The sequence below is a fragment of the Amia ocellicauda genome, chromosome 6 (genome assembly GCF_036373705.1).
Source record: "Amia ocellicauda isolate fAmiCal2 chromosome 6, fAmiCal2.hap1, whole genome shotgun sequence".
NCBI lineage: Eukaryota > Metazoa > Chordata > Actinopteri > Amiiformes > Amiidae > Amia > Amia ocellicauda.
Genome location: NC_089855.1, coordinates 43532914 through 43542461, shown reverse-complemented (window position 1 = coordinate 43542461; position 9548 = coordinate 43532914). Strand labels below are relative to the sequence as shown.

At 43.3% G+C, this 9548-nt stretch overlaps 1 non-coding gene across 1 annotated transcript; it reads right to left on the bottom strand.

Annotated features, from left to right (window-relative positions):
* Positions 1-6662: 6662 nt before the first annotated feature.
* LOC136752130 (U5 spliceosomal RNA) lies at positions 6663-6777 on the bottom strand. The gene has a single exon (XR_010817293.1). It is a non-coding gene; the product is annotated as a U5 spliceosomal RNA (small nuclear RNA).
* Positions 6778-9548: the final 2771 nt, after the last annotated feature.

Sequence of the window (9548 nt, the reverse complement as noted above, 5' to 3'; positions counted from 1 at the left end):
GACAGATCGTAAAACGGACCCGGACCTGTATCTTCAGATTGGATGAACGGCCATAAGATGTTACGTCATTTTTCCTATAAAGTTGTACTCATGTCTGTAAACATTAAGCCTCACTGAAGGAATTATTTCTGACAGTGGAGCTTCCGAGCGGCTCGATTAAAGTTCTGTTTGCTTTGTCTCCACGACTCTCCACTTATTTCAGACACGGTTCTACAGGGTGAATGTGGAGTCCATTGTTCCGGAATTAAAACAGTTTGTTAACTCGGCACAAGCTCTGTTGCGGGGCTCTGCGGAGCTTGAGAATCCGGAAATGTTTAGATTGAGAATACTAGAAAAAAAACTAGAAAACAGTGTTGCCCTGGAGGGCCTGAACAACGGAAAGGCTCCAGGACTGGACGGGCTGCTGGTGGAGTTCTTATAAGACTCTGTGGCCAGTACTGGGGATGGACTTACTCAGTGTGTGTGAAGAGGGTGTGCTGGACGGTGAGCTGCCATTGAGCTGCAGGAGGGCAGTACTTACACTGCTCCCTAAAAAGGGTGATTTATATTAAATCTCCAACTGGAGACCTGTGTCATTGTTGTGCTGTGACTTTAAGATCTTGTCAAAGGCCCTTGCCAACCGTCTCAATCCAGTTATGGGATCCCTAGTGCACCCAGATCAGACTTATTGTGTCCCACAGCACTCTATATTTGATCATATTTTTTTGGCGAGGTACCTGATGTCGGCATCCAGGTTGTTTGGCTTTCAAGCAGGTTTGATCTCCTTGGATCAAGAAAAAGCATTTGATCGTGTGGATCATAAGTATTTGTTCCATAACTTGGAAGCTTTTGGTTTGGGCCCTAATTTCTTGGCACTTATTAAATGTTTGTATAATAATGTTTTTAGTGTGTTAAAAATCAATGGCGGGTTGAGTACCCCATTTCCAGTGCAGAGAGGGATTAGACAAGGCTGCTTGCTATCGGGAATGCTGTATTCCTTGTCCATAGAGCCTCTCTTGCACACGCTGAGGACTGTGTTGACTGGTCTGAGCATCCCGTCCTGCAGTGTGGTGTGTGTTCGGTTGTGTGCATATGCAGACGATGTGTGTGTGTGTGTGTGTGGTGGGGGACTGGGACGTTGTGCTTTTGGAAGAGAGCCTAGAGAGATATGGGCAGGTGTCATCAGCAAGAGTTAATTGGATGAAGAGCAGTGCGGTGCTGCTCTGGGAGTTGGGGGGCGGCAGCCCCTGGGTTTGCAAGCTGGGCTGCAGTGGAGTAGTGGGGAGTTAAAGTGTCTGGGGGTGTTCCTGGGGGGAGAGAAAGCAAAGCAGAGGAACTGGCAGAGGATAGAGGAGCAAGTACAGGAGAGGTTGGGGCGCTGGCGATGGCTGCTCCCCCAGCTCTCGTACAGAGGGAGGGTGCTGGTCATTAATAATCTGGTGGCTTCAATGCTGTGGCACAGGCTTGTGTGTGGAGCCGCCAGCAGGTGTGCTCACCAGACTCCAGAGGATCCTGCTCCATTTCTTTTATGACGGACTGCACTGGATCAGGCAGCGTGTTGTTTTTCTACCAGTAGCAGAAGGTGGGCAGGGACTTTTAGACCTGACCAGCAGGGTGGCAGTGTTCAGGTTACAGACAGTTCAGAAGCTGCTGTTCTCAGAGGCTGTAGCTGGACAGGCAGTTGTTTGTGACAGACATGTCTCAGTTGGATCTCAGAGGGGTTCCACTTTTTTACCGTAGTGTTTTGAAAGCGTGGTGGCTAGTGCGGGTGCGAAGAGACATGGAGAGGTTGGGGGCTTATTGACTTTTGAGAGAGCCGTTGCTGTGTAACCCTGCACTGTGGCTCCCTGTGTTGGAGTCTCAGGGCTTGCACAGCAGGCTGGTTAAGGCAGGTGTGACCAGGCTGGGGCAGGTTGTGATGGGGAGGGGGGGTGGCTGGATGAGTGTGGAGACCTTGGCAGGAAGGCTGCAGGTGGACTCAGTGCGAGTGGTAGGGGTGTTGCTGTCTCAGTAGAGTGTGGCCCTGCAGGAGTAGGGGCTGGGTGTACAGGGGGAGGTTTGGATGGGCAGCAATGAATCCGATAGACAGAGGCTTTTCATTGAGCTGAAGCTTTCCCCTTCCATGTGACTCAGGCAAGATAGGCCAGATCTGATTTTACAGATGAAGGAAGTCTCCGATGTTGTTTTCTCTAGTGCCAATAATAAGACACTGTATCAATTTGTATTGAAAACGACTCATTTTGCACAGTTAAAAGATGTCCTTGATTCACCCTGGAGAGGGAAGCTGCTATTTGAGAGTGCAGTTCGCCCAGCTTGGGGAACCCTGTATACAGCCCCCCTGAATAAGAGAGCTGGGGATTTACACTGGCACTTAGCAGTGAATTCCTTTCTGTCCATTATTGATCATGATGTGACTGATGCCTGTGTGTTTTGTGGTCAAACGAAAACTGTTGCTCACCGTTATTTAGACTGTAATAGATTACAACCTTTATTTCTATGGTTGAAAGTTCTTTTTTCAACTCTCATTGTGTTTTTCTCCAAGGGTGTTTGTGTTCGGTATAAGTGCTATTGTTCAACTGAAAGTCAAGGTCAAGTTAACCAATTTTTTGATAGGGCAAAAAGAGTAGGAAACGGAAATTGAGTGGCCATGTGTTTTGTGAGGTTTTGACTGTTTTTAAAATTAGTGTAGCTGTACAAATCACTGTCGATTATGAATACCACAAAACAATGTGTAGTGTGGACCAGTTTGAGAAGGTATGGTGCCTTGATAGGGTTCTCTGCCTGGTTGGGAATGAGGGTTTGGTTTTAAATATATAAAGAGTGATGTCTGTTCTGTTTTTATGGTAATTGGATAGTTGTTTAACAGCTGCATTTTTTCGAGGCTGCATTGTTTTTATTATTAAATGCTTTTTGTAGATTTTGAGTGTTGAATGATGCACTTTTGTAATAAAGTACATTTTAAAGTTTAAAAAAGTATCTCTCTCTCTCTCTCTCTCTCTCTCTCTCTCTCTCTCTCTGTCTCTCGCTCTGTAGATGCATCATAGGGAACATATGTAACAATCTCTCTTTTTGTTTACCAAAAATGTGAATGAACGTATTCCAAGTGGGTTTTGCCTCGGTTGGAAACGTTTTAAGATTATTAATGAAGTGTAAAGTGGATTTGTCTCAATTCTCCATAGTTTTCAATGTATGTGCCATTCAGTAGCATTCATGTTACAGATGTGTCCTATGCAGTGGTAGGGTCAATAAAATGTCAGTAAAACTTTATATTAGCATTTATGGAGGAAGAAATGCAAATAGAGGGTCCTCACTAATTATCTAATTTATCAACAACGTTTAAAATTAGGTCTTGCGAAGCTGCAGAAAATGCTGTATACTCGTATGTGTGTTCAAACACCAGCTGCTAAAGTCTGATAGCTGTTGAAGACTCTGCATAGGACATTGAAGAAAGTGTTTTGTGATAATTATATAATGTTTTATATTAATACTAGCATTAGAAGTAGTTTTGTTTACAGACTGAGCAGATTAGATTCAGCAGGACAAGTAAAGGGTCAAGAAGGTTGGTTTGTTAGAAACTCCTGTCAGTAATGAAAGATTACACAGTGCCGAAATAGCCTACAGATGTCTGCTGTGATGACTTATGACTTAATCATTTCTCCAGATAGGGAGGAATTGTTTTTGTTAAAGAGCGATTGACAATAGGTAAATGATGACCGTGGGATCGCATCATCCTAGTGCACATCAAAGACAGACATTTGCTTTGGATCCATCACCTCTTCACGGGAGGACAGATTGTAAACGGACCCGGACCTGTATCTTCTGATTGGATGAATGGCCATAAGATGTTATGTCATTTTTCCTATAAAGTTGTACTCATGTCTGTAAATATTAAGTCTCACTGAAGGAATTATTCCTGACGTGGGGCTTCCGAGCGGCTCGATTAAAGTACTGTTTGCTTTATCTCCGCGACTTCTCCACTTATTTCTAAGACGGTTCAACACACACAGCCAGCAAGACACACAGAGCTAGCCAGCTCAGCGATGACATCACGAACCTCTCTCTGAGCTGACTGCTATGACATCACAGAGCACGTGCATTCCGTTGCTTGCCGTCTGTCAACCTCTCAGTCACTGCCAGCCAGACTGCCTGGCTGGCTGGATGGGGGGGCTGTTTGCTGCTGCTGCGTACCTTAGCAAGCTTATTTGCTTGACCGGCCTTCCTCTATCTATCTATGTCTTTAGTGTATGTTTTGTATTACTTAAACATAATTCTTATAATAAATGCATTATTCATTTCTAATTTCTGATGCTTTATGCACTCTGTATACAGTTAAATGTCTAAATCCTCATGAATCTCTTGTTAAAACATCAATAACTGCGTAATTGTAAATATAATTCAGAAATTATTGGTTACTTCCCTTCTCAGTCTTATTCTGGACTATGCACAATATTAAAAATACAAAGCGTACAAAACAGACATTTACCTTACATAACCTTCAGACTATATATATACATAAACACACAAAGCACATACAGATTGACATCCAAAGATAATTCAGATATTAGATTAGTGGCGTGTTTTGTTGACCCTGCAGTGTCTCAAACAGCCCTTAGCATTTATTAATTTGTTATATTGTTATTATTAAAAATCAGATGTAAAATAATCTTTGAAATACACTGCTTTGGTGTTTTCTTGATCTATTATGATCAATTTCTTCTCTAAAATCTTATTATTCAGACAAAGAATTATAGAAACTTTGTCGTTTTTTTATCTTGCCTTTACCATTTTAAGTTTAACAATTAAAACTTGTAGGAATTCACATACAGACACTTATTTAACGCCATTATGCCAATCCTATCTTTGCCAACGATGGGGCTATATTGCTGGACTTTATGTACCTCTGGTTCCGTCTGGTTATTGACTGCCACTGACTCTGGCCCTGGTGTACAAGGGTTTCCTTGCTTAACCTGGGGCTCAGCAGGCCTCGTCGTACCTTTTGGTTCCCTTGGCATCTCTCCCCGCAGATCTATCTTACCTGGAGTTCACCCTACTGTGATCCTCCGCTGTACAGTCAACCTTTCTGTTTGTTTTACCTCTACCTCTCCACAGGTTCTCTTTAAATTACAATCTGAGAGCCTAACAAAATCCTGAGATCAAAATTAAATATACAGGGTGGTCATTTTTAAAGCTACTCACCCATATTTTGGTCCCGGGAGAGGAGGCAAGTTCAGATCCTCGTTCGTTATGCCAAGTTGAAGAAACGTGTCAGAAATAAGTAGAGAAGTCATGGAGATAATGCAAACAGAACATCAATCGAGCTGCTCGGAAGCCCCACGTCAGGAATAACTCCTTCAGTGAGGCTTAATGTTTACAAACATGAGTACAACTTTATAGGAAAAATGACATAACATCTTATGGCCGTTCATCCAATCAGAAGATACAGGTCTGGGTCCGTTTTACGATCTGTCCTCCCGTGAAGAGGTGATGGATCCAAAGCAGATGTCCGTCTTTGATGTGCACTAGGAAGATGCGATCCCACGGTCGTCATTTACCTAGTGTCAATCGCCCATTAACAGAAACAATTCCTGCCTATCTGGAGAAACGGTTAAGTCATAAACAAATTTACAGCAGACATCTGAAGGCTATTTCGGCACTGTGTAATCTTTCATTACTGACAGGAGTTTCTAACAAACCGACCTTGTTGACCCTTTACTTGTCCTGCTAAATCTAATCTGCTCAGCCTGTATACAAAACTACTTCTAATGCTAGTATTAATATAAAACATTATATAATTATCACAAAACACATTCTTCAACGTCCTATACAGAGTCTCGAAAAGCTATCAGACTTTAGCAGCTGGTGTATGAACACACATACGATTATACAGCATTTCTTGCAGCTTCGCAAGACCTAATTTTAAAAGTTGTTGGTAAATTAGATAATAAGTTAGGACCCTCTATTTGCATTTGATCCCCTCTTTAATTGCTAAAATAAAGTTTTACTTACATTTTATTGACCAAACCACTGCATAGGACACATCTGTAACATGAACGCTACTGAATGGCACATACATTGAAAACTACGGAGAATTTAGACAAATCCTATTTACACTTCATAAATAATCTTAAAACGTTTCCAACCAAGGCAAGCCCCACTTGAAATACGTTCATAAACATTTTTAGTAAATAAGAAGAGAGATTGTTACATATGTTCCCTATGATGCATCTACAGAGCGAGAGAGAGAGACAGAGAAAACTGTTTGTCATGCCAATAAAGCACCCTTGAATTGAATTGAATTGAATTGAATTGAGAGACAGAGAGAGACAGACAGACAGACAGACAGACACTAGCACAACCTCCCACCCACTCACACACACACACACTATCTCTCTCTCTCACACACACAAACAGCCAGCAAGACACACAGAGCCAGCCAGCTCAGCGATGACATCACGAACCTCTCTCTGAGCTGACTGCTATGACATCACAGAGCACGTGCATTCCGTTGCTTGCAGTCTGTCAACCACTCAGTCACTGCCAGCCAGACTGCCTGGCTGGCTGGATGGGGGGGCTGTTTGCTGCTGCTGCGTACCTTAGCAAGCTTATTTGCTTGACCGGCCTTCCTCCTCCTCCGCCCACATGCCCACCTATGCCCGATCTGCTGTTCACCTGGATCACAGCTCCGCCCCAACAAGGCAGAGCCTCCCAAGAATGGTACAAACTCATCCACGTTCCACTCCAAGGAAAGCTTTAGCAAAAGGCAAAAGCATTATAAGTAATGAAGAGAAACCCGAGTCCAAGACGCTTCCGACCAGCCATACATATTTGTGTGTAATAAAGATCACATTTTATTACATTTTGTTTTTTTCTGTACTTTATTACATCTTATTGTGATTTATAATGAAATTGTTTATCTTCCATATGTATGTATGTATGTTTGCATGTCCAATTGCTTTGACAATACAAATGCACTGAATTGAGAGAGAGAGAAAGAGAGAGAGAGAGGGAGAGAGAGAGAGAGAGAGAGAAGTGTTAGGGCACATCTGTAATATAAACTACGGAACATTCGTCACATGCTTAGGGAACATTCATATCATACAGGGAACATTTGTAAAATGAATTAAGGAACCTTTGTGACATACTAAAAGGACATACTGGTAAGATGTTGGGCACATTTGAAACAACAAAAATGGCATTTGGTTATTTATTACGGACATTTATACCAGTCTGTGCAAATATCTATGCATATTCCAATGTTTGTTGCAGGACTTACAGGTTGAGTGAGGGGGTCAATATGTTTGATTCAGAAGTAACCACTGCTTCCTCAATTTTGTTTTAAACATAATTTAAAAGAAAAGTGGGCTATACATTGGTCTGGAAAAAAGGAGCAGTGGTCCCTAAGACAATTCTTTTAGTTTTTGGACACAATTCCTAAATCCCATTTTCTGTAAAATATGTTATCAACATGCATTAATATATCATCCAAACTACAATCATACTAATCATGAAGATGTTCATATTATTATATTCTAAGGGTTCCAGTCTATTGTGTATTGTATTAATTCTCAGGCCCTTCTCTTATGTTTAGAGTCATTATTATTATTCTGTACAATACAGGGATTAAATTAAGTATTTTAACCACAAAGTACTGGCTACAGTTATGATGCCTACTTCAGTATTCATATGCATACAGTTTCTGAGGTCTGGACCACTGCACAGTAGTCCCTGGAGTTGTAGTCCAGAGCACTGCAAAATTCGTGCTGAAGTGATCTGGATCACCACGCAATGGCCCAAGGACCACTGCAAACTTGGATTTCAAGTTTTTGTGTAATCCATGTTGCTATAGCACCTTCCATGTTCCTTTGTGGTGAGCTGGTTAATTCTGTTCTGGGAAAACCACAATCCTGCAGGTTTAATAAGTCTCTCTACACATCAGTCCCTGAGTACCTTCAACCAATGGTCATTTTGACCAATTAAGCCCAAGAATTGAGTCGATTAAGATCTCCTCATTGTGATATGGGGATTCTGAGGGGGGAACATACACGGCACACAGGAACACATCGGTTTGTGTAGAAATGATTTCTTTGCTTATTTTAAGCCATATGTGTGACTCTGCTGTTTTGATGGGCTGTATGGAGTCACTGAGCTCTGCTTTGTACCAGATTATTATGCCCCCGGAGTCCCTGCCGTGTCTGACGGAGGGCTTCTTCAGGGAGGGCACTATGACCTCTCTGTAGCCTGAGGGACAGTGACTGGACACGTCTGCCCGACACCATGTCTCTTGCAGGATGATGACATCCTTGTCTCTCACTCTCTCTCTGAACTCCATGTCTGTGCTCTTCAGCCCAAACACTGAGGAGCCCAGGCCCTGGATGTTCCACATGGTGATAGATAGGGATTGCATTTCTTTCTACTCTAATTAAGCAATTTATATACTCCTTTGGAATGAGATATATCTGGAAATGTGTGAGGTGGAAAGTAAACATATAAATAAATAGTAATACTGGTGAAACAAATAAAAAAAAAAAAAAAAACTCCTGACTTACACTCCTATATACCTATATACACATACACACATATATCTACATATATACACATATACGGAAGCATCCATATATCTACATAATTTTTAGAAAATATGTCCATATATATCAGTATATAACTACATTTATACAGGGGTGATATTCTGATGTGGTAATAGCTAGTCACCTCCTGCAGTGGTTTCTTTGTTATGCACAGTTACTAATCTTATCAGTCGGGTGCAGATGAGGTTGAGCAGGTGTCGGATCTCCTGCAGCTCCCCGGTGTCGGTGTCGGCCACTCTGCTGACCGCTGTTGCGTAGTTGCGCTGGCTGTGCTGCTGTGCTGCTCTGTGCATGTTCTGGATGGGCTCCACTCTGGGTCTGCTGTTCTGTGGTCGGGCGTATCCAGGCTGGGGTCTGCGGTGTCCGGACTGGGGAAGGTGGTGTGCAGGTGGAGGGCGGGGGCTCCCAGGGGCCGCTCTCCTGATTGGCTCGGGGTTGTTCTGGGTGGTGTGGGTGCTGGAGAACCTTCTGTGGCCATGTGGGGGGCTGGCTGGGTTTCGGCCCAGGGCGATGTCTTTGAGTGTCTTTGCGAAGACGCTCACTGCTTGTTTGTGGAGATGGACGTGGTCAAACAAGCTGTGGGCCCCAAGAGTGCGGTGGTGTGCCAGGTGCACATTTGGCATCAGAGCACATCCCTGAGAGATCTCAGCGTTGATCATGTGGATGGTGTTGGGGTGAAAGTCCTTCCTGGGCTGCAGGGTGGAGATGGAGCTGGCCACCTTGTCCTGCTGGGTCCTCAGGTTGTTTGTGCCTGTGTGTATAATAATATGGCTGGGGGAGCCGAGGCTCTCCTCGGACAGCTGCTGAATGGCCCTCTCTGTGGTCGGACACCAGACCTTGGAGATCTTGCCATGAGGGAAGAGCCGCCTCTCATTTATGAGTTTGCCATTTGAGTCTATCAGCAGGGCTACTTCAGTGTTCTTCTTCCTGGTAGTCTTTCTGCGTGAGGTGGTCTCATCTGTGTTTGGTTCAGCCTGTGTGTGT